The 23,615-nt window shown below is 43.0% G+C and overlaps 1 long non-coding RNA gene across 3 annotated transcripts in view; it reads right to left on the minus strand.

Annotated features, from left to right (window-relative positions):
• Positions 1 to 240: 240 nt before the first annotated feature.
• Positions 241 to 23,615, minus strand: part of LOC112643128 (uncharacterized) — a 47,822-nt gene continuing 24,447 nt past the window's right edge. For 2 of the 3 annotated variants that reach the window (XR_004812787.2, XR_004812785.2), the window contains exons 3-8: positions 8,296 to 8,470; positions 3,298 to 6,924; positions 2,892 to 2,946; positions 2,492 to 2,569; positions 2,289 to 2,367; positions 241 to 521 (exon numbers count right to left, since the gene is read on the minus strand). This is a non-coding gene — a long non-coding RNA (uncharacterized LOC112643128). The remainder of the gene's footprint in view (positions 522 to 2,288; positions 2,368 to 2,491; positions 2,570 to 2,891; positions 2,947 to 3,297; positions 6,925 to 8,295; positions 8,471 to 23,615) is intronic. The other variant, XR_004812786.2, reaches the window with a different exon arrangement.

The raw sequence follows: 23,615 nt of genomic DNA on the forward strand, positions 1-23,615 counted from the left end.
TCTCTCTGGCATCTTAGGTATTCTCCTTCCCCTCCTCTGTATTTCTTTCATTTTATTCCAACTACCTAAGTAGACCGTGAGGAGGCCTCCCTTAGGTCCTTCCCAAATCTATATGACATTGTCCCTCTCTCTCTCTCTTCCTCTCTCTCACACACCCATACACACACAGAATGCGAACTATTTAGGCAACTTTCTATTTTAGTTTGGAGCTCCTCCTTAAGAAGATCCTAAAACACAAAATCAAGTGTAAACAGTTTATTTGAGAGGAAATCTCGAGAAACACCATCAGGGGAGTTTTCAAGGAAGTGAGAGGGCAAAGGGAAGACAGCCAATGACAGGTTTGTTATCAAGCGAGTCATCGCTGCAGACAATTAGAGCTTAATCCTGCTGCCATCACTGGGAGCCAGTGTAGAAAATGCACCTCGGGCTCGTGCCACCTGAGCGGTGACGGAGCAGAGCTATTAATACACTCCTTCCCATCAGTTATCGATCAAGTCGATGCTGCCTTTAACAAGCTGAACCTAGGGAGGGAGACAGAAATTTCAACAGTATAAACTCCTCGATGGCTGCTATGTGTCTTATTCAACCTGAATCTCAGCCTGATGTAGAGCGGTTCCCTGACACTGGGAGCCTCCGATGCTAAAGGCAAAGCAGGAGGCCAAAGCAAGCTCCAGCTCCCCGAGACAGACTTCAGGCAAAGAAATGCAGCTGCTGGCATTGGGAAGGTGGCAGGCACACACTGGAGGGGCCACAGTGAGGATGGGACACCAACACTTGCTTTCCTAGGGCATTACAGCATCCCTCTGCAAGCCTGACTAACATATTTAGCGCAGCATGCTCACCGGATACTCATGGGCTCACCCATATTTCCCAGCCCTGTAACCAAAAGGCTGTGAGCAGGAGGGCCATGCATCATTTCCAGGCAAAAGCATTTATGAGTCAGTACGCAACCCTTCCACCCTCCCTTCCTCTATAAGAGCAACCCAAAAGCTATATGTTCCAGGTCAGCTATAGGATACAGCCATCCCGGATCCCAGTGTTAACTGGAAAAGGAGCTGATCTGGAAGGCTGCAAGACCCACAGCCAACTTTGCGGAAAAGAAAAACAAACCTCTGTGCTCAGGCCCTGAGATTTCCAGATTTACTTGTTACTGCCGCATAGCTTCACCGAACCTAATATGTTAAGGTGTTTCGTCCTGCTTTCAATTTTTTGCATTTATTCAACAAATAATCATGAATAAATCAACATGTAATTACTATGTCCCAGATGGTATTGTTGGTGCTGGGGAGAAATAACAATGAACAAAAGGACAAAAACAGATCTGCCTTTACGGGGGCACCGTAAAGTGGGACTAGTGGGAAGTCACCCTTGCCATAAAGGGAAAAAGTTTGTTTCTCCGCACAGTCATTGTAAGAGGCGCGACAGGAAATATGCCTCTGGAGAGAGAGCTGTTCTGGTATTTTGATGGGATGAAGTCCATCGGCTGACATGTGTAAGGCAAGGATGTTAGAGAACAAGAAAGGAGGATATCGTGGCAAACTGCTCTTTGCACGTCATTGTTTCAACATGTGGACCAGGCTCTGTGCTAGATGGCAGAGATCAGAAGGTAACTAAGAATAAGGCCTTGCTTCACAAGCCAAATCTAGCGAAGGGAGAGAAATATACACCAAATATAAATTCTTTGATGGCTGCTCTGTGTATTATTAAACTTGGAATCTCAGCCTGACACACGGTAGATGCCCAACAAATGTTTATAAAACCTACTAATAATTACATGATATTGTTTCACTTGATCTGAAAAGAAAGACTGCATTAAAGCAACAAATCAACCCGTATCTCTGCAGATCCTCGCCCTCAGCTTTTGAGCATCGGTGCCTAAGGAGACCAAGGCTATGACTTCCTACATCACTCCAGGAGTGTGTGGCACATGGCTCTGCAACAGGCAGTCAACTGAAAGATTGGGCTCTGGGGATATGAGCATCAAAGACCTAACAGCTGTTCAGAGCTCAACTTGAACTTGAAAGCTGGATAGAGTAATCCGTAAGATGGAATGTTAGCCCTCGGGACTGACACTCAGTCAGCAACCTCCCATCTGAGGCATGTCCCGTCTACATACCTCAGTGCAAATCGCAGCAATCCATTGCAAGGACTTGCAAACATTTCAAGAAATGAATACCTCTAGCAATGCCCCAGGTTTAGAGAGAGGTAAAGGTACCATGTGCATCCAGAGAAGAATTCAAATTGGTGCATTTGTTACGTTTTGGGATCTCTTGTTGCCAGATTCTCACCTCCAGGGATGTTCTCTGCCATCCACATGCCTCCATCCTCCTGCGACTCTCTTGGTGTCGATTATAGGTAATATGGTACCTATAGCATAAGTACCACAATCAAAATAAATCCAAAAAAAAACCAAAAAAACAGAAAATAAATAAATAAATAAATCAAAGTTGTAGAAATGCATGAACATTTACCATTTAGCAACACAACTTACAGCGAGGTGTTCTTCCCCTGAAAACAGAGCCCCCTCAACCTCTTCTCTTTTCCAGGAAATATTAAAGGTTTGAGAAATCTCAAAAAAAAAAAAAAAAAAAAAAGAGAAATCTCTGTCCTAGGAGTCACCACACATCCAGGGGTCTTTAGAGAAGAGAGAGTACTAATTTCCCCTGTTGGACACCATCCCACTACCCAAATGGTCTCCAGTGTGTCGCCTTTGCCCATCTTTGTACTCACTGGGCCCTGTTTCTTAATGACTGTTCAATTGCTTGTGGATTAGCACTATTTAAAATATAGGATATCTGCAGTGACTGCCACAAGTTACCAGCCCCTTCTTCCTCCCCTTCCCCCCCCCACCCCCCCACCCCCACCCCCCACCCCCGGGAAATTCCTCTTACTTGGCAACAGCTTTGTCGAGGCAGTAAAGAGCTCCATGAAATCTGATCCAATGCACTGTGAAGTTTAGCAATCTCTTTCTGTTAGGTACACAGCCTACCCTGTATCTTACCCCAACAGTTGGAAATAATATTAACTGACCCCCTTATAAGCATCAGAAACCAGTTGCTTCTCACCACTAATCATCTATTTTTGGAAATAACTGCAAAACAAGCATATGGTCAGTCACGGCTCTAACTCTAAAACAACGCCTCTTGATCTTTCATCTCCCCCCCCCCCCATTACTTGGTTCTCTTTTCTACCAACCCACCCCCTCCCATGACTTTAGCCCTAAGGATTGTTTTTCCTCTCTTCATTCCCTCCCCACCCCCAATCCTTACCCTTGTACCACAGCAAACCACATCTTACCTATGTGGAATGCAGAAGAAATGTTTTCCTTTTGATATTAAAAAGTCCTCCCACCAATTAAGTAAACATTGGCCACACCGCAGAGCTGGTATGTTATTGCAAAGCACAGGAGAGCACAAAGCCAGAGTTTTCGCAGAGCTGTGTCAAAAGGAACCTCAGGCTTTGGCCTCACCTCCAGGGAAGAGATGAAAACACGCTATGCACGTGTCAGAATGCCAAGTGCAACCATGTGCGTGCCTTGCTACAGTGTTAGAGGACGTGACTGAACAACAGGCCTGTGGGATTCCCTCTCCTCTTCCCAAACAGGATCCAGGCTGAGATCAAATGCCATGCTCTAGGAGGTTCCTCTCTGGCGACAACAGGCGACACTGGAACCGTGTGGTCCATGGGGCGCCTTCACGGTGCTCGAGGAATTGCAGCACAAAAGGCCGAGAGCCAGACTGTGCCACGGACATCAGCCAAGTACACATCTTTCCCAAATTTCTTAGGGTTGTGACGTTCCGAACCACAACCGTAAAACAGGAAGATGGGACCAGGAACCATTTAAAGGATTCTTTTCAGTGCACCTGCGTTTCGGTATGGGCAATTTGCAATTGTCTAAGATGAAGTTTCAACATTTAGTCGTGCATCATTGAGCTAAGGCCGTCCACTCTGAGGCTTCACAGAGGGAATATGGCATGCTGCTCCTGATCTGTGTTTGATGTGCCTAATGGTAACAGGAGGGCCGTTTCAACTCCCCTTCTCCATTTCCGCATCCCTTAGAAGAGATAATTCCAATTCTTCAGTAGAGCATCAAAGAGCACCAAGAAATCATAAGGCTTCCACGTGAAAAGTCTCCCACTGGGATGCCTGCATGGCTCAGTGGTTGACCATCTGTCTTTGGCTCAGGTCACGATCTGGGTTCCTGGGATTGAGTCCTGCATCGGGCTCCCCTCAGGAGGGCTCTCCCTCGGCCTATGTCTCTGCCCCTCCTGTGTGTCTCTCATGAATAAATAAATAAAATCTTTTAAAAAGATTAAAAAAGTCCCCCATTGTACCCATAGGGATTCAGTCAGTTATTAATAAAAACACCCCACTGAAGGTTTCCATTTTTGCCTGGGATCTGAGTATGTGGTTACTTTTGTCCACGGCATCCAAGGGCGAGTTAATTTTATTAAGAACATTTTGAGCAAACTAGCATGTCAGAAGTTGACACTACTCTCTCTCCAGTCCCTCTATTCTTGGTAACATGGTTAAATATCGCCTGGCCCCAAAAGCCAGTTGCGCCTTTTTTCAATCTAACAGCCATTCTGTGGATAGCATTTGTTTTCCATTGCTGCCAAGGAGACAATCTGGCTCTCATTTCCTTTGAAGAAGAGCCCGTTCTGATGAGTCAGGTCTACATTGGGAATAATTAGGTCAAATAAATGAGCCCTTCCAGCTGCCTGTGGCATCACTCAACACCCCCATGTTGCAGATAAAGGAGACAGCACTGGAGCAAAAGCAGAGGTTATCTGTTGTGAGTTATACCTACCTCTTGCCCAAGGGATGTTATCAAAACGTACGCAAGGTAATTACGGCTCCTCTCTTTGCATCTGGAAAAGTGAAAACTGATCCATAAAATCGTATGGTGGTCCCACTGCCTTCCCAGCCTGCAGGAGAAGGCTCCTATCCCATGAGGAAATGCAAACCAGCTGGAAGGTCTCAAGACAGCCTTCTGCCTTGTGTCACATTTGCTCCCGTGGTCTCCCAGTCACCTTATCCTGAGCTGTCATGTCCACTGGCAGGAGAGAGAGGAAACTCGGTGAGGTTGGAGGCCTACGCCAGCTCTTGCTAATGTTCTGCTCAAGCTGATACGTGCAGCTCATCATTCAGGCAAGACTCTCAGGTTAATTTACCAGTTTGCTCAACAACGCGTATGCACGGCAGGAGATCCATCTGGGCTCGGATTAGAAATGTGGAGCTGCTACCCCATTTGGGAGCTCCCCCGTCCAGATCTGGGCAGCGGGAAGTGGAGAATGGAGAGAAAAACCTTTACAAGGTAGTCTTTCATCCAAGAGGCTCATTACTCAGGGAAGGTGGGGAGGACTCTTTGTTTCTCCCTCACCTCTCTCTTTTTTTTAACTTTATTAAACCATTTGGAGCTCTCAAAAGTTGCACCACCAAATCCCACCAACCTGGGATTTTGTACCTAACATTGACAAGGGTCATGGACTTCACACGAGGGTTAATGATGCATCTCACCCTACATCAGGCTGACCAGACCAGGTGCTCTTTCCCAGCAGCATGTTCTCACAATTATCCCACCACTACTTGTTAAATCAAAACCACCATCCGAAGCCTCTCGTGCAAGTGGATTATCTTGAGTTGTGGTTGCTTTGTTTCCCCACGGACTTCACTATTTGAGTTATGCCAGTTCTACAAAAAAAAAATGCGAAACTTGCTCCCTTAAAAAATAAGAAGTGAGAGAAATTCAGCTTATGTTGAAGTAATAGGTAGGAACCAAAACACTGCTCCCCAGGCTTTCCTGCCTACAGTGATTGACACATCTCACGCCTACCAGGTGGTATGTGATGCCCGAGGAGAAGCCTGGGAAGGACAGAACGGGACAGCTCTGAGCTTCAAAAATTAGCCCATTTTCAACTGTTCTGGGGCAACAGACTGTCAAAGTCAGTGTATCATAAAATATCTTTCATTCAGTCACTCAATAATCAATCACTGAAGACTGGTGGGTACAAGGCACTTACTTTTGTGTCCCTGCGCCCCTACCCCAGGTGTAAACACCAGCCCTGCTGGCCCTCCATTGTACAGCAGACCCTAAATCCAGGCGGCCTCCCAGATGCCAGAGCGATTTGCAGTGATGGGAGGTGAGGAGGGCTTGTACCAGGACACTCAGTTGAAAGGCAGCAGGGCTGACTCATAATTCAGGTCCTCCGTAGAGTCCCATCATCCTAATTTCCTCCTATATGAAATCTCCAGGTTGAGGCCAGGAGCCCTAACCCCATGCTGCCTGTGGATTCACCCAGGAGAGAGGATCTCATATCCCTAAATGAGGAGGAATTACCTTTTTTTTAATCTCCTTGTAGCCTTGAAACAATCTCACTCACTTGTCTTGCTCTAGTCTAACTTCCTCTCCTGGGATGTGTCTGCAAGGCTCATTACTAAGAAATGCTGGCATCAGCCACATCATAGGCTTGAGACTCCAGCATCTCTGCTTCCATGAGCAAACCTCAGCTGTTGCAGAGTGAAGCTGTATTTCACCTCCCCCAAGAGGCTCGATCTAAGCCATCCACAGACCCCAGAAGCACAGGCAAAGGTGGGGTAAGAAGGGAGGCTCCCTCTCTGGGGCAGGGGAGCGACCGCAGGTCCTTTGCCACCCCAAGGAACACACAGTCGGCTTTGTACTGCCATCCCGGGCCGCAGGTGCAGCACGGTTCATGCATGCACCAAGTGCAGGATGTGCTTTGGGTCAAGGGCGAGAGTGGTGTGCTCACACGTGCAGCCACTGAAGCCTGGGGCTGTGCTCAGTGAGGCGAGGCGAGGGAGTCGGAGTCTAGCAGGGTCCGTTAATCCATCCGAGTGTTGTCTGAGCTGGCTGGACTGGAAACGAATTCACAGCAGGGCGGCCTCATGGTCCCACTGCCTTAACTGGGGTGGAGACCACAAAGACTTTTAATTGCTGGTAATACAAATGGAACAAAACTTTAAAATGTAATTTCCTCCTGTTTCTCCCCTACCCTGTGTCATCTTTAATCTGTGTTGGGGACGATATTGGGTGTATCAAGAGTACAGAGGAGAAGGAAAATCCTGTGATGTGAAATATCCTTCAGCAAGAAAAGCAATCGGAGAAGTGACTGTAAATCCACTTCAGCTGTTTGCTCTCTTCTCTTTCTCTCAGATTCCCCCTAGTAAGTAGTAAAAAAGACGATGGCTTTGGAATGCATGTTTTACTGGAATTGGAAGGAGTTTTACCAAAAGAAGTCCAGAACACTCCTTTTGCACCTGAAGAAGGACAAGACCCCCGCTATTGCAGCACCAGATTGGGGGGCGTGGAGCCCTGCTGATGAGATCTTCGCTATTTCCCTATTTGCAGACTCTGAAGCGCCTTGACTTGAAAACTGATGAATAAGTTTTCTTTTGTGGCATAAGAATAGGTGACCTCTTCCCCCTGAATTCCCATCCTGGGGGCCAGGGAAGAGAGCCCGGGATCCCTTCTCTTGGCCTTCACACCGTGGGAAAGAGTATCTAGAGTTTAAAAGCCTGATAAATGCCCTCCAACAGCTTTGAAAATCACTCAGCGTGAGCACTTGCCCCCTGAACAAACATCCACGTTGTATCGCGACAGGCATGCCTGGGGTCTTTGACCCAGTCACAGGCGCAGAGCTGATTCCCTTTGTCAATAGATTCAAGCCACTTGTCTCGCTTCTGAAAACAGTTTCTAAAGAATGATCTGGGGACGTCAGTTTCCTAGGAGAATCCATCACATCTCCCGAACAGATATTTCCAACTCTTGCAAACCATTAGATAAACTTAAAGAACAAATTAGTCCTCACGGCCGGCCTCCTCAGCCTGCCCAGTTCACCACTTAAATCACGCTGCTTTCTCAGTGGATTTGAAGCAAGCTTTCAGATCAGAGCCCTCCAACCAAGAGCCCGAGTACATAACTCATAAGAACAATTGCCCAACAACTGTTTCTTCAATTTCTCACATCTGGTATCTGCTCCCTTGTGAATGGGACACCCACCAACCTGAAGGGTTAGGGTGGGGGTGAGTTAAGTCTCGAAAAGAAAGAGGTGATGGAAGAGCAGTGAGATCAGAACTGTCCCAGGAGGCAAATGTCAGTCAAGGGTTCTGAGACCCTGCACATAGCTATTTCGACTCTGTCTTGATCTTGTCCACATCTCCAGATATATATCCCTGCCACCATAGACACTATAAGCTATGCCGAGCCACGTACAATCAACTGCAAGTAACTTTACAAAAGAGTCTGTTCCTCGACAGAATCAGAACAAAACTTACTTGGATTCAGTTAATATCCCTAAACTGAATTAAGCATCATAACGGCCCAGTATGGTGTGGAAAGCAGACTTCGATGTTAGGTAGGATAGAGTTGCTGTACTTTGCCTCTGCTGCTCATCTGGTAGTGTGGTCAAGGCAGGCTACTCGCTGAGTCTCTGCTTTCTGCTCTGCAAAACTGAAATGATGACACTTAACCTTATATGAGGCAAACAAGAATAAAATGAGAAAAAAAAAGAAATGACAATAGGTCTTTCACACACTTGATACAGCATCATAAATAGCATCTAGTTCCCACTATCTTTTATGTACATACAACCATAACTGGGACCCCATTACTAAACTGGTTCTGACATTTTGACTTGTCTTGGTTTCCTTTATAAGAATTAATGAACAATGCCAGTATCCAGGCCGGTTACCATAATCGTTGTAATATTGATGCACCAAACTAATCACATGGTAAATTATAAGGGCAAGTTATTTCACACAAAAGGGAGAAAGGAATGGCTGGAAAGAGATGAGAAGTAAATTCACAACTTTAGCTACACATTCTCCCAAAGAAAGTTTTACTATATTTTTATGTCATTTTAATGTAGAGTATAATATTATAGAAGAACATTTTATTAAATTATAGAATTTCAGAGTCATTCAGCCCAAATCCTTCACTGATACCTGAATACCATGTGAAATACTTTTTATTTTTAACTTACTCTTCAGAGTACTTTTTTTTAAAGGCTATTAGAGGATTCCCTGAGTAAGCAAGATTGTGGCAACCTAAGAATAAGAGGTTCCAAGTCATGAGGGCAGGTAACTTTAGAGAATCCTCTCAGTTGACATGTTCTGAGCTGTAACTGGATATATGTCCTATAATTTCTCTTGGAAGAGATGAGAGAGAAGAAACTTAAAAATCTAAATGTCATGGCTGCTCCCACATGGGCACAGCCACTGCAGACTGACCATGCAGTCAAAGGCCAAGTCAAAGGCCCATAATCCAATGTGTCTAAGTCTCTTAGGGAAGATGGGCTATTGGTGGTAGATATTGAAAATTGGGCCCCAGGGGCACCTGGGTGGCTCAGTGGTTGAGTATTTGCCTTCCGCTCAGGTCATGATCCTGGAGTCCCGGGATCCCAGTCCCTGACTGTCTCTGCCTCTCTCTGTATGTCTCTTATGAATGAATACATAAATAAATAAATATTTTTTAAAAAGAAAGAACAAGAAAATGGGGCCCCAGCCCTAAACTCCTGAACAGAATCTTTGAAGATGATTCTGAAATTCACATTTTTCATAAATTCTAAATGTCTAACCCTTTGTAATGCAAAAAAACTGATGAGACAAAGCATTATACTCATCACTGAAATCGGCAAAGTAGTTTATGTATTAATGGAGAGAAAGAGGAAAAACAGAAAGCCAGTCATCTTCTTAATGTGCAGATGTGTCATACTGTGTCATTTAAAAAGTGCCCATGTAACTCATCCCCCAATTAGAAATATTACCCTATGCTTCTAAAATGATCTCAAAGTTTAGTCACATTTAAAATAAAAGGGTAGAAGCAGAAAATATTTGCCTCAATATAGCACTCAACACTCAATACTACATTTTTTGTAAGGGTCCAAATATGACGTTTTTTGGAGAAAGAAAAGCCTACTGGGAAAATAATATGGTTTTGTTGGGTCTGAATGCATCTTTCCAGAAAACCAACTATGCTGCATTCAGCCACAGGAGTATAAATTCTTCAGAAAGTTTCTCAGGAGATAATAATGGTGAATAGACTAACTTAAAATCGCAAGCAGAAAAATTTTTTCAGTTTCCAAAAAGAAAAATCAGCACCCTCTTCTAGTTCACTGAGAGATGTAGAAAGTGTGTCATATTTACCAAAGGCTAAGTGATTCCTATTCGTTCTAATGAGAGCTCCTGAGAGCCTAATTTTTAACTTTATCACAAGTTAAAATAAAAAGAATAAAGATATGATAGAAATACAAATTCACACTACCCATGAAATGAAGTTTCCACCGTGGTCCACCATGCCCATTAGACTACATAACCTTATACCTATCAACAGTCCCTTCTACCTTCCTCATTCCTATGTCTTCATCACACCCTTAACAACATGCCATCTGCCTAAAACTGGACTGAGGGGATTGTCATCCTAAAATAATGAGACAAAAGTTAATATGTACAAAGTACTACAGAATCTTTAGAAATTAGAGGTAATATCTACCTGGGACAATCAAAAAAGAGTTCATAAAAATAACATTTTTATCAACAGAGATGACCAAGAAAGGATGTTATGGAAAGAGAGAGAGTATGAGTCAAAACATGAAGATCAAAGATGAGGGACACAATTAAAGGGAGGCCTTGCCTCTCTTGCCACTTTCCCTCCACATATTTTATCAACCCTCATATCTTCTATTAGACTCCTTCAATATCTCTCCAATCTTTGCTTGACATTCAATTCTCTTTATCGTTATTCTAATTTATACACTCAGTATTTTTTCTCCACTTAGACTCCAACCATTTGTTCATCTTTAGATTAATCTATTTACTCCTTAGTTTAAAAGCAGGATTGGCTCCTTCAATGCCTATTGTATAGCCCCCTAAACCCTTACTCTAGCATTTAATGTCCCCAGTCTATCATTCTAGTTTTTGGTCTCAAAGTTTCCCTTAACACAGATACACAGAGGTCAGTGAACAAGTGAAGAAGTCAGGTGACAAGAGAACTGAATCTCAATTAAACAGCCACTTTAACCTTTGAGAGCCCAGTCTCAACAGAATGGTGGGCTATGGATATAGTGATGAGCCAGTGATGAGCCAGTGATGAGCCAGTGATGAGCCACAGTGGATATGGGGGAGGGGGGAAAGAGGCATAAAGGTGAGCGAAAGAGGTAAAAATAACTAGTATAGATAATTCTTTGGGAGCAGTTAGACAATAAAAGTAATATGAATAATAGGATGCTATGCTTGGAGAATCAGGAATGCCAAGGAATGGCTTCTTGGTGGAAGTGGGAGTGGTAGGTGATAATAGTAATAGTAGATGGAGGTGGTGGTGTTACTGTTTGTGGTGGCTGGGATCAGGAGAGAAGAGACTGCATCCCCAGGTTTCCTACCCAAAATCACAGCAAAAATGAGAGGTGCTCACCCGCAACCAGAGAAAAGTGAGGAACAAGTCAAAAGCCCTTACCAAGCCAACAATCTACAAAGAAATCTTAAAAACATTTGTAAGAACCACAGCTTTGAGTAGAAAAATTATTTCAGCATATTTTGGGAGAGGAGGAGGCAATATCAATTAAATATAAACTTATTTATGTATTTGTTTATTCCCCAAACTTGTTCCAGAAAGAATCTAAGGCAGCCGCAAAGTGCTAGGTGCTGGATAAAAGCCACCACATCCTGGAATATGAGCTAAACTCCCTTGGCCACCAGTGCTATAAGACCCGAGCAAATCGTAAACAAAGAGCTCAAAGCACCAAGCTCTTAAACAGAAGGAATAAAACTGAAGGACCATGATGAGAAGGGGCAGGTCCCCCAGGTGTACCTGAGTGCTGAACTGGTTCCCACCACATCAAAAGCAATGGCACAGCCCCTAATTCCAATTGCTGAAACATTTTAACAGCTGGGAATTAAAATAAGCTGTCAGCCAGCTCAAAAAGATTTTTTAATTCAAAATAAATCAGGCTAACAACCTGCAGATGTTTGGAAAGAAAATGTTTGGGTGACTCATTTTCAAAACCCAATTCCCTAACTTTGCCATTTCAGGGTTTCTGAATGACTGCTACCTGCCCTTCGTGTCTAATCATGAGACAAACTGTTATGCTGGCGTTGTCAGATTTAACATTGGTCTAACATGTTGACGATCGTGGATTCCATCTGGTAAACTAGGCTAAAATCAGAACTCAAGAGCAGAGTTGGTCAGATTACTGAACGTGTTACCAAGTCTCTGGATCTCCAGAAATCCTTCCATCTTTAACAGTAGATAGAGATACTCAAAAGTTCTACCCAAAAGTCTTTGTACTTAGGTTTATGCCACATTTGTGCATACATTTCTTACAATGTATTAATTTCTGGGAGGTATTTCTTTGTGCCACATTTCTTAGAAAAAATCGGGATCATCTCAGGATGGGTCGAACGACAGAATAGAAACAAGGAGGGAAAACAAGAAGAAGAGGCTGCAGGAGCAATCAAAAATATCACAGACTCAAGATCAATGGCCAAAGAGAAATCAGCACCTCAGAGTCCCATCTAAGGACAACATGAGAAGTGCACGTGTCAGTGAGCTGCCCATGGAGGAAGAAGAGGAGAGCATCAGCTTTTCCACCTGAGAACCATCTAGGTCAATTCCATTCGGCCTCTTTTAACTGGTAGATATAAAACAAACCACAATAATACAGTACTAAATCTGGTTCTAAAATCTGGGAGCTGTTGGTCATCAAAGCGATGAGATGAAGGTATTAGATTGCTGCCAGTGGGAGGGGAAACTCTTCACCCATTCATACTCAGCAGGTGATTTTGCCCCCCCTCCCAAGGCCTTCCCTTCTCCTTTACCTTCCCAGAAGTTCAGGCTGCTCTAATGTAATGCCATAGATTGGATGGCTGATAAATAACAGAAATTTATTTCTTACAGTTCTGGAGGCAGGGAAGTCTAAGATCAGGGTGCTAGCATGATCAAGTTCTGGTGAGGATCCTCTTCTGGGTTGTAGATTGCCGACTTCCCAGGTATCCTCATGTGGGGGAAGGGGCAAGAGAGCCCTCTGGGGTCTCTTCTATAAGGGTACTAATCCATTCACGGGGGCTCTGCCCTTATCATAACCTAGTCGCCTTACCAAAGTTCCCACTTCCTTATTCTATGACATTAGACATTAGGATTTCAACAAATGAACTCCGGGGACAAATTCAGTCTACAGTACTCTCCTGGCTTCAAGTCGCCAGTGATGGGAACTATCTCTGGCCTCAGTTTCCAACTCTTCTGTACACCCACAGGCATTTGCATGTTCCCCACTGAGGGTCTCACACCCAGCAAGGACAAAATGATCTGCCTCCAAGTCCATCTCCCACTTCATCCTTGAAAGCAAGAGCTATGTCTTGTCATCTTTGTATCCCCAGCACCCAACATGGGGCCTAGCATTTAGTAAGCAGTCAATAGCTATTTGCTGAATTAATCAAGTTCATTAAGGAGAAGATTATTACTTTTAAAGAGAATAAACTGAAAAGTCTCAAACAATGTCTAATAGGTACATTTTCCCAAACTGTTGATCAATCTGCCTTTTAAGACCAGAAGCTGAAAAAATAACAGAATGTCTTTAGAGGTTGTTTGATCAAACAAAAAATGAGAAGGAAGATTTCTTAGAAACACACACTTATTTCAACATTTGGAGCTTCCTCATATCTCACTGCCCGAGCCAATATCAGTCTCCCTGAATCCCTTTGAGCCAGAATTCAATACAAATAAAAAGTAGAAGGTCCTAGATCCTTAGCTCTAAGAGAAGGAAAAGTGAACAGAAACGATGTTTCATTCCCATTTCATCCTATTTCCTTTTCTCATCACACCGATCTCATTGAGAAAGGGGTAGAGTCCCTACTCTGCCATCTTATGCATAGTTCAAGACCATCTCACCAAAGAGTCAACATCCTTGATAAATGAAAACCACATGACTATCAAGAGTGTATTCCTTTTCAGCAAGGATCTATGGCCAAAAAGACATAAACTGAGCTTGATTTGCTTCCACATTACAGAAATTAGACTTTCTCTAGCCATGATTATATCCAATCTAAATTGTCAAAATCAAGTACCTTTGTACTTGACTCCACTACTTACTAGTTATACCAACCTGGACAACTCAGTTCATTTAGTTAGCAAATGTCACTTAAATTCCTGCTATGTGCCAGGCGCCATGCCAGAGGCTAGCGATAGAATGGGTAGATGAATAGAAATGGTCTTTGACCTCCCAGAAATTAATCCGGTTCTCCCCACCTTAGCACCCCCTAATGGCAAACCTCTGTTCTTGATACAAAGGGTTCCAATTAGGAATAAATGAAGTAACCTATGTCAGGTGCCAGATGCAGCACCTGGTAAATAATATGGGCTCATCAAGCGCAAGAAACTCTTATTATGATTAACGAATAAGTTAATGTTGAAATTTCATGAGTTATAAAATATAATACAGTTGTTACTGTTATCATTTCTCTAATAGGGAATTTTTAGACCAAGTTGTTAAAATAAAGCCAGTATTATATTTCCATCGATCAAAGATGAAGCATTTTATATAAATTTAAACTTCAAATGTGGCTGTTCTGATAGCCTAGGCACACTCCAGACCTAGAAGATATTTTTAGGTAGCCCCATCTCCTACCATTCTCTGTAAACCTTCTATGCACCAGCTACACAAATGGCTTGCAATTACCCAATATAACAGGGACGTCCACCCTATACTCCAATGGGGCCCCATGCAGACTCCAGTTTTGTGCCCCTGTCACTGTCTGTCTCCTCACCCAGAGCTCAGGTATTTGAGGACATGGAATCATGTTTTATCTTAACTTTCTATCCCTCGTGGCTTCTTGTTCAGTTATTGGCTATGCAGTAAGGATTTGGTCCAAAAATGCTCATTATTTTAAAAGTAATGATTAAATGAGGGCCTACCTGGGTGGCTCAGTCAGTCAGATCTGCCTCTGGCTTGGGTCATGATCCCGGAGTCCTACAAGCGAGTCCCACATCGGGCTCTCTCCTCATCGGGGAGTCTGCTTCTCTCTCTCCCTCTGCTGCTCCCCCTGCTTGTGCTCTCTTGTTCTTTCTTTCTCTCAAATATTAATAAATAAATAAAATCTTTAAAAGTAATGATTAAATGAATCAACCAGAGGGAAAAAATAGAATATGTTATTTATGCCTTAATCATCTTCTTAAATGTAAAATAAATTACATTAAAAGTATATTTTCTATTCAGTTAGAATTCAAAAAGCATTTCATAAATGCACAATTAACTATTGTATGCACAACCATGTGGGAGACCTTATGAGTGATGTAAAAATGCTATAAACGCTGCACACACGGTATACAAATTTTCCAACTTTGGAGGCTACAAAAACCTTTGGAAGTCATACCATTCAAAACTGTCATTTTATGGGTCATGAAACTGAAGTTCACAGCGTTTGACTGGCCCAATATAAAAAAAAAAAAAAAAATACCAATGACAACTAACATACCCTGTACTACTTACCAGATGCCAAACACTTCACTGGTATTATTTCCTTTAATTCTCAAAACCACACAATGAAACAAGTACTATTATTAACCCCATTTCACTGATGAGGAAACTTAGCATTAAGGAGATTCAATGACTCGCCCAAGACGAAGCCAGGTCAGAGAAGAAGGCTGTGTGACCCACTGCCCACTTCTCGTGCCACCTGCCCATGATCCGAAGGCAATACGTGCACAGAACTCCAAGTAGGAGCGGGGCTAACCTGGCACCTCTCACCACTCTGGACAGTGGCATCAGCAGTGACAGAGCCTGTGGCTTCTGCAGTCCTCCCAGGCCGGCGTGGGACTTCTCATCTGTCTTGTTATTTATTCAATGAGATTCTGGTTACTTTTGTAAAAGCAAAAAGGAAGGTGTTCTTTCTCTCTCCCTACCCCCACTTCTCTCTCTCTCTCTCTCTCCCCACCCCCTGCCTCTTCTTTCCTCCCCTTCTCTCTCTCTCTTTTCCTCCCCCCCCCCTTTCTTTCTCTCCCCTTCTCTCCCTCCCTCCACCCCCCATCTCTCTGTCTCTCTCTGGTACAAAAGTAGAGACAGAAAGAACATCTGTGGGGCCACAGACTTGGAATCAGACCCTCCCCCAAGCCACTCACTTCACCAGAGCAGGACCTGCCACAGTCCACTGTAAATAATTGCCTTACTGCCCTCCTTCCTTCTCCCCCAAAGGCGATCAAAGTTCTTGGTGAGGGAATTAAACTCCTCTATGAGCCACTCCTGCCACCTAGTGTGAAGAGATCTAGAGAAAAATAATTTGAGCTGATAGCAGAAGAAACACAATTTAACCTCCATATGGCAAAACATTGTCAAATAAACACCATCTACTTTCCCTGGACTCTTCTATGAGCTGCAAAACAAATGAGCGTCTATAGGTCAGATGCAGTAGATTGAGGCCATGATTTTATTTTTTTTATTTTTTTTTTTTGAGGCCATGATTTTAAACAAGCCAAAAGCTTCTTGACATTTTGCAAAAGAATGTCCCACGAGCACAAATTCCAAGACATGCCACAGTCACTTGGAGATCAAAATCACGTGTACAAACTATGAAAAATTTCAAATCAGCAGGGACCAATCCAATGAGATTGTTTATATATAAATATATATAAATATTGTTTATATATAAATATATTTATATATAAATATATATATATATATATTCTGCTATGAAATTGCTTTTCCTAAGATAGCTCAGGAGAAGCACATTTTCCCTAATGCTGAGACATGAGAGCATCTCTTTGCTTGTTTGTCCTGTTGTTGTTAACCTGATAAAAATGTCCCTGTGGCGTATAAGATAACGTTTTCAAAAACTTCCCTACAATAAATATCACACGTTTCACACAGCTTTCCCTATATCATTGGTTGGCATAGGCTGGAGACCACCGCAGGGTGAAATTCAGTGCAAGTATCGATTGCAAGACGCCAAGATATCTCCCCAGCACACAGCTTTCTGGTGCTGTGGTTTTACTCAAAGGTAAAGTAAGGTGTGGAAAGCCTGATTCTCTCTTTCAGAAAATCTTCGATAAAAACTTTCTCGGGGCACCTGGGTGGCTCAGTCCATCAAAAGTCCCACATTTTAAAAAAAAGAAAAGAAAGAAAAGAAAAGAAAAGAAAAGAAAAGAAAAGAAAAGAAAAGAAAAGAAAAGAAAAGAAGAAAAAAAAGAAAAGTCCCACACTTGCTTTCTGCTCAGGTCATAATCTCTCGGGGTCGTGAGATCGAGCCCCACAACCAGCTCTTGTGCTGAGCCTGGGGCCTGCTTGGGATTCTCTGCTCCCCCACCACTCGTGCATTCTCTAAAAAAAAAAAAAAAAAAAAAATTAAACAAATAATTTCTCACAACTGGCCGTGGTAAAAGATTGGACAGAGAGAGTTTAGGTTTTTATAACTTCTGGAAAACCCTTGGAGTACGGACAGTGATTCTGATTAATGAAATACTGATTTCCTTCAATAATCAACCAGGAAAAGCATCAGGCTACTGTTCTTAATGGAAACTAAAGAGCCAAATAAGCTCCTTGCCGATGTGGATAAACCACCCCCATCCGGAAAAGAGGGGGTTAGTACAGTCCCTATGAAATCAGAGTGAAAATTTCGGTTGAAATTCACAGCACTTGAACCCCTGCCTCAGCACCTGCCTCCTCAAACGCACAGGCACCCGCGTACAAGCAGAATGTACTGATCCCCAATCTCTCAGAGCATCTAGTGAAGGAAACAGAGACCCTGGGGAGAATTGCTGGAAACCAGAGGGGCAGTCAGATCGGGTTCCCCGGCTGCAAACCACCAGTGACTAGTGTGAGCACAAGGGAGTATGAGAAACAGCCTCTTCAGGCCTCGCACCGGGGATCCAGTTACATCACAGAGGGTGAAACCACTTCAAAGCCCAGATATTGGCAGCCTGAAGCCCACTAAGGATTGAAATGAAATACTACCTATTTCACCAGGCCTGGAGCGACGAATCAAACAACTTAATTCCTCCGCCGAGCCTTGGTTAATGATCAAGAGGCTCGTCTCCCCCTGGCTGGCTCGGCGTATTGAGTGTAGTTTGTCTTTATGTACGTGTTTCATTTTTTTGGAAAGCTATACGAGATGATGGAAAGGCATAAATTAAAGAAGTATTTTATGGGGGGTAAGGCATTTATTTATTTTTATTTTATTTTATTTTATTTTAGTACTGCCACCTGCAAAGTCCTTTTAGGGCCACAACCGATAGAAGCTAAAAGGCCAGGAGGGAGAGAAGCAAGAAGAGAGAGTCTGCACCGTAAAAATAGGAAAGGCTCTAGGAATGTGGCTCTAGGCCCAGGAATCCAAACTGGTTATCTCGGACTATAATTCTTTCAAATTATTTTTCCAAGAACAGAGGCTCGTATCCCTAGACTGAGATTGTGCCGGGGAGCTCCTAAACTCCATTCCAGCATCTCGCCTTAGAAAGGTCTACAAATATCAAGGAAAAATGAGTTCAAAAACACACAGAAGTCCTACTAGCCAGCTGCCCAGTGTTCCTTCTACTTTTTTGTTACTCGTCATGGGCCTCGGGGGCTGTTTCCACCTCTCTGGCACTCCCATGGCCAGTTCAGAGTGCTGGTCCTCTTCCTTGACAACTGCTGAAAGCCCAATTTTGTGCCCAACACCCATAAGAAAATTTCTCTGCAAATCCCATAGATTTATAAAGCCCTTTCCAAAAGCCCTACTGGGCTTCTAAGTCACCTATTACGTACCTCAGTTTCTTCATTGTTCATGTGTTTGTTCTATTTCCAAAGAGATGATTCATTCTTGAAAAGTCTTAGGGGTGGTTATACTTCAGGATTCCCCAAGCACCTTTGTAGCCTGACAACATAGTAGCTACTCAGTAAACAGTTGAGGATTGACTTTAAGGTCTAGATAAACTATTTAAAATTGTGTGCGAATTGGTCCTCGCAGCTCAAAGGTCTTGGGATGTGACCAGGGTGGGATGTGCATAGGAAAATGATTGTTTCATCTGACACAGAAATGGAGGTGCATGGTTTTTATAGTTTACTGTGGCCTAAGCTAGAGATTCTTCTTGTCTTGTGCTCAAAGACTACATGTGACATCTTTTACCTTTAGAAAGAAAAGAATAGCTGCTTAAGGAAAGGGCACAAGAAATAATAATAAAGGACTTCCCACTCCGTTTTCCCCAAGTCCTCAGAATTGGAACCATCGGCCAAGCACCACACAAACAGTGTGTGTATGAGAAGGCCTGCAGAATTGAGATGGTTTTAAGAAATCTGTGCATACTTGATGGGATGAGCACTGGGTGTTATTCTATATGTTGGCAAATTGAACACCAATAAAAAATAAATTTATAAAAAAAAAAAGAAAGAAAAAAAATCTGTGCATAAGGAGAGCGGGAAGGCTTTTCAAGGCACGAGTCTGTGTCCCAGAATGCCTTGGAATCTAAGATGCTGCTGCCACTTGCTATGGGACCAGGAACCTTGCCACAGAGGAGAATAAGCACAGCAGAAAAATTGACGTGACTGAGAAACCAGACTCAGACTGAGTCAGAGCCAGCGTGAGGCACAATTTGCAAGCAGGCGAAGTTGGCCGGGTGTGCTCTTGTGATCCCCCTTTCTGCACCTGTCTTTCCACTTCCCATCATCCATCCTCCAGGTGATCCTCAAACAAACTGCTGGATTGCAGGACCCTGAGCGCTGGGGCCTCTGCAGCACTGCTTTTCACAATGGTCCCTGACACTCTGAGACTCTTGTTCTATATATCAAGTACTTGGTTTGGAAAGCAATCAGATCAACTCATGGAACCGCAAAATTTCTAAGCAAAAGCTTACTTAGAATTATTTCATCTGACCCCCTTACACCAAACAGAGGCCACAGAGCTGAAGTGATTAACCCTATCCGGCACAGCTAACTAGTAGCAGGACCGGGACCACACCCCCCTCCCCCAGAGCTTCCTGATTGGCAGTCCTCTGTCCCTCCTGCCATACCACTCAGTAACTCAGCCAATAAATATTCACCGAACACCAACCATGTTCCAAACCCTGTGTTAAACTGCCAAATTGAGATCACCAAAAGGTTACAGACTAAAACTCAGTATTATTCTTTAAATCATTCATTCATTCAATAATAATTCATTGAAACTTCTAGAGGAAAAAATAGGCAGGAAGCTCCTTTATATCAGTCTTGGTGATGATTTTTTCGATTGGACAGCAAAAGTAAAGCCAACAAAAGAAAAAAAATAACCAAGTGGGACAACATCAAACTAAAAAGCTTCTGCACGGCAAAGGAAACCATCAACAAAACTAAAAGGCAACCTGTGAAATGAATGAAAGGTGATAGGAGGAAATACTTGCAAGTCACATATTTGACAAGACGCTAATATCCAAAATATATAAGGAACATAGAAAGAACTCATACAATTCAATAGCAAAAAGCAATCTGATCTTAAAGTAGGCAGAGGATCGAAACATTTTTTTCCAAAGAAGACATACAGAAGGCCAAGAGGTACATGAATAGATACTCAATATCAATTTATACACCTATCTATATATACCACCATATAGATATGTAGATATATCACTAGATAAATGAACATACACACAATGAAATATTATTCAGTCATAAAAAAGAATGAAATATTGCTATTTGTGACAACATGGATGGAACCCGAAGGCATTATACTAGGTGAAATAAGTCAGACAGAGAAAGAGAAATACTATACGGCCTCATTATATGTGGAATCCGGAGGGAAAAACAGCTAATAGAACAGATTAGTGGTTGCAAGAGGTGGGGGCATGGAGGATGGGCAAATTTGATGAAGGGGTTCAAAAGATACAAACCTCCAGTTATAAAATAAATAAGTCATAGGGATGTAATGTACAGCACAGTGACTATAATTAATAATACTGCATTGCATATTTAAAAGTTGCCAAGAGAGTAGATCTTAAAAGTTCTCACCATCAGAAAAAAGTCCTATAACTATGTATGGTGATGAAGGTTAGCTAGACCTGTGGTGACCATTTTATAATACATACAAATATCAAACCGTTATTTTGTAACACCTGAAATTAGTATGATGCTGTATGTCAATTAGACCTCAATTTAAAAAATGATTTAAAAATAATAAAAGGGGCGCCTGGGTGGCTCAGTCAGTTAAGCATCTGCCTTCAGCTCGTGCCACGATTCCAGGGTCTTGGGATGGAGCCTGATGTTGGGCTCCCTGCTTGGGGGAGCCTGCTTCTCTGTCTCCCTCTGCTGCATCCCCTGCTTGTGCTCTCTCTCACTCTCTCACTCTCTCTGTCAAATAAATAAAATCTTTAAAAATAATAATAATTTACTAAATATACACTATGTGGTACTTTCTGCTTATATGTTCATGCCAAGAGTATCTAAAACTTAATTATTATGATAGCTTTGCTGAATCAACTGAATCAACTTAGCTAGTCTGGAACTAAATTTCCCAGAACGTCCTCCTCTGTGTGGTGTGGGTTAGGGCTGACCTCTCAAGGGAAATTTGCCTGGAATTCAGAAGGCAGGAGTAAATCAGTGGCCAGGACATCCTGAAGGTCGGTGTGGGTGCCAGGCACTGCTGTAGCAGAGCTGCTGGCTCATCTTGCTGGCTGGGGGCAGCAGCCCCACCTGCAGTTGGTTCCGCTTCCAGCAGATCTGCAAGTCCTATATGCAGCTCGGGAGCAAAGAGTCCGGCTCATTCCATAGGTCACCCTTGCTTGTTCAATTTGGAAGTGGTAGGAGACAGCCCGGGGGGGTTCTGGACTTTCCTTGGATTCTCTGCATTTGCCCTTGTCCTACTGTGCTATCTCATACCCAGCTGTTTTCCCCAGCTCTGCAGAGCGACAGGCTGGCCATCAGGCCAGACACAGAGACAACAGCCTTCCACAGACTTCTTCAACCCCCTACCTGGTTGAAGATCAAATCCTTACTTAAAAAAAAAAAAAAAAAAAAAAAAACAACTCTCATTCCAACTGGCTCATGGTGGTTCCCCTTCACTAACTGAACCCTGATACAGAAAAGTATTCTTAAATCTCCTTTAATCCAGTATTTCTGACACAGAGTGACATATGAACTCTTAAGAACAAACTTGAAGGGCGGCTGGATGGCTCAGCGGTTTAGCGCCACCTTCAGCCCTGGGCTTGATCCTGGTAGACCCCGGATCGAGTCCCACGTCGGGCTCCTTGCATGGAGCCTGCTTCTCCCTCTGCCTGTGTCTCTGTCTCTCTCTTTGTGTGTCTCTCATGAATAAATAAATAAAATTTAGAAAAAAAACTTGCAGTTTCCTATGGTTGACAAATTATTTTTATCATGACCTAGATACATATAAATATTGATCAGATAGGTACAAATACTGATCTATAACTATAAACTAAAATAAGCCTTAAGTTTTACATATAAATAAAACTAAATCCCTAAAAAATATATAAATAAATAAATAAATAAATAAATAAATAAATAAATAAATAAAACTAAAAAGCAGTGAAATTGAAATCAGTTACATTAATTTAATGTGCCTAGCAACGTCATTTTGCTGAAATGAAGTCATGAATGAACCTTCAGTACAGGTTCTTTTAATATCTCAGGACTGTACCACCAGGTGCCCTGCGATGATTTAATACTTATGACCCTTTCTTCTACTCAGATTATTACAAAGCCTTCTTTTATAGTTTTCTGAGATGCCATATGCCTGTCACTTAGTGCAAACACGTCATTTGGTGATAAATTTCAATGATAATAAGAAGTTAACTCTGCCACTGTCCGGGTTTCCCTCCTCCCTCCTTCCCTCTCCATCCCCACCCCCTACCCCGTTCCTCCCTGGGGACACCATCCTGTCTGGGCTTAGCCAGATTCCTCATTCTGGCAGCTAAATCAGTCTTCCCCAAGAGAACAAGGCTTTCCAGCCTCCTACATACAAGACCTTCTGGCCAAGGGAAAGCTGGTGTTCCTTATTGAAGATAAGAACAACACACCCAACTCTGCTATATGTTGGAAAATCTCAGTGAAAGGGGCAAAGATGCTGTCTCTGCTTCCTCAGAATAACCCAGAATAATTCATACTATTGCCACTGCACCATAGCTTTCATCTGGAAATTTCATCCTGGAAGACCTAACCCTGGCATAGTCCACAACCACACTAAGAAGCCTGCAACGCGAACGAACACGTTAGCATCTCTCCCTGAAGTTGCTTAACTCGAGCCTCGGGCACCACCAAATTCATGTAATTCCAGCAGACGCTCTTGCAAAGACTCAGACACCCAGTACATTCGTGTAATGGTTATTTCTCAAGGCTGGCTTATTTGCGGCATTTCCATATGTGAAGGGTGATTAAAATCTGTGCTTTAACCTAAAAATCATTCCTTCCTTTGTGTTCCCCTGGGCCAACTGATCATCAGTGGAACCAGTAAAAGAGCTTATGGGACTCAGCCACCTCCCAAGATAAAATTTTAAATAAGAGCTAATCTTCTCAGATAACATAATGGACGGCAGACCCATAATGAGGTTTTAACAAAAATAAGAATGTGAGGAGGGCGGCACCCAACCTCGGTGGCAACCGGGCCACTCCCTACCCGCACACCTACCTTCTAGTCTCACTCTCAGACACAGGAAGGCA

This window comes from Canis lupus, chromosome 38 (assembly GCF_003254725.2).
Source record: "Canis lupus dingo isolate Sandy chromosome 38, ASM325472v2, whole genome shotgun sequence".
Taxonomy (NCBI): Eukaryota; Metazoa; Chordata; class Mammalia; order Carnivora; family Canidae; genus Canis; species Canis lupus.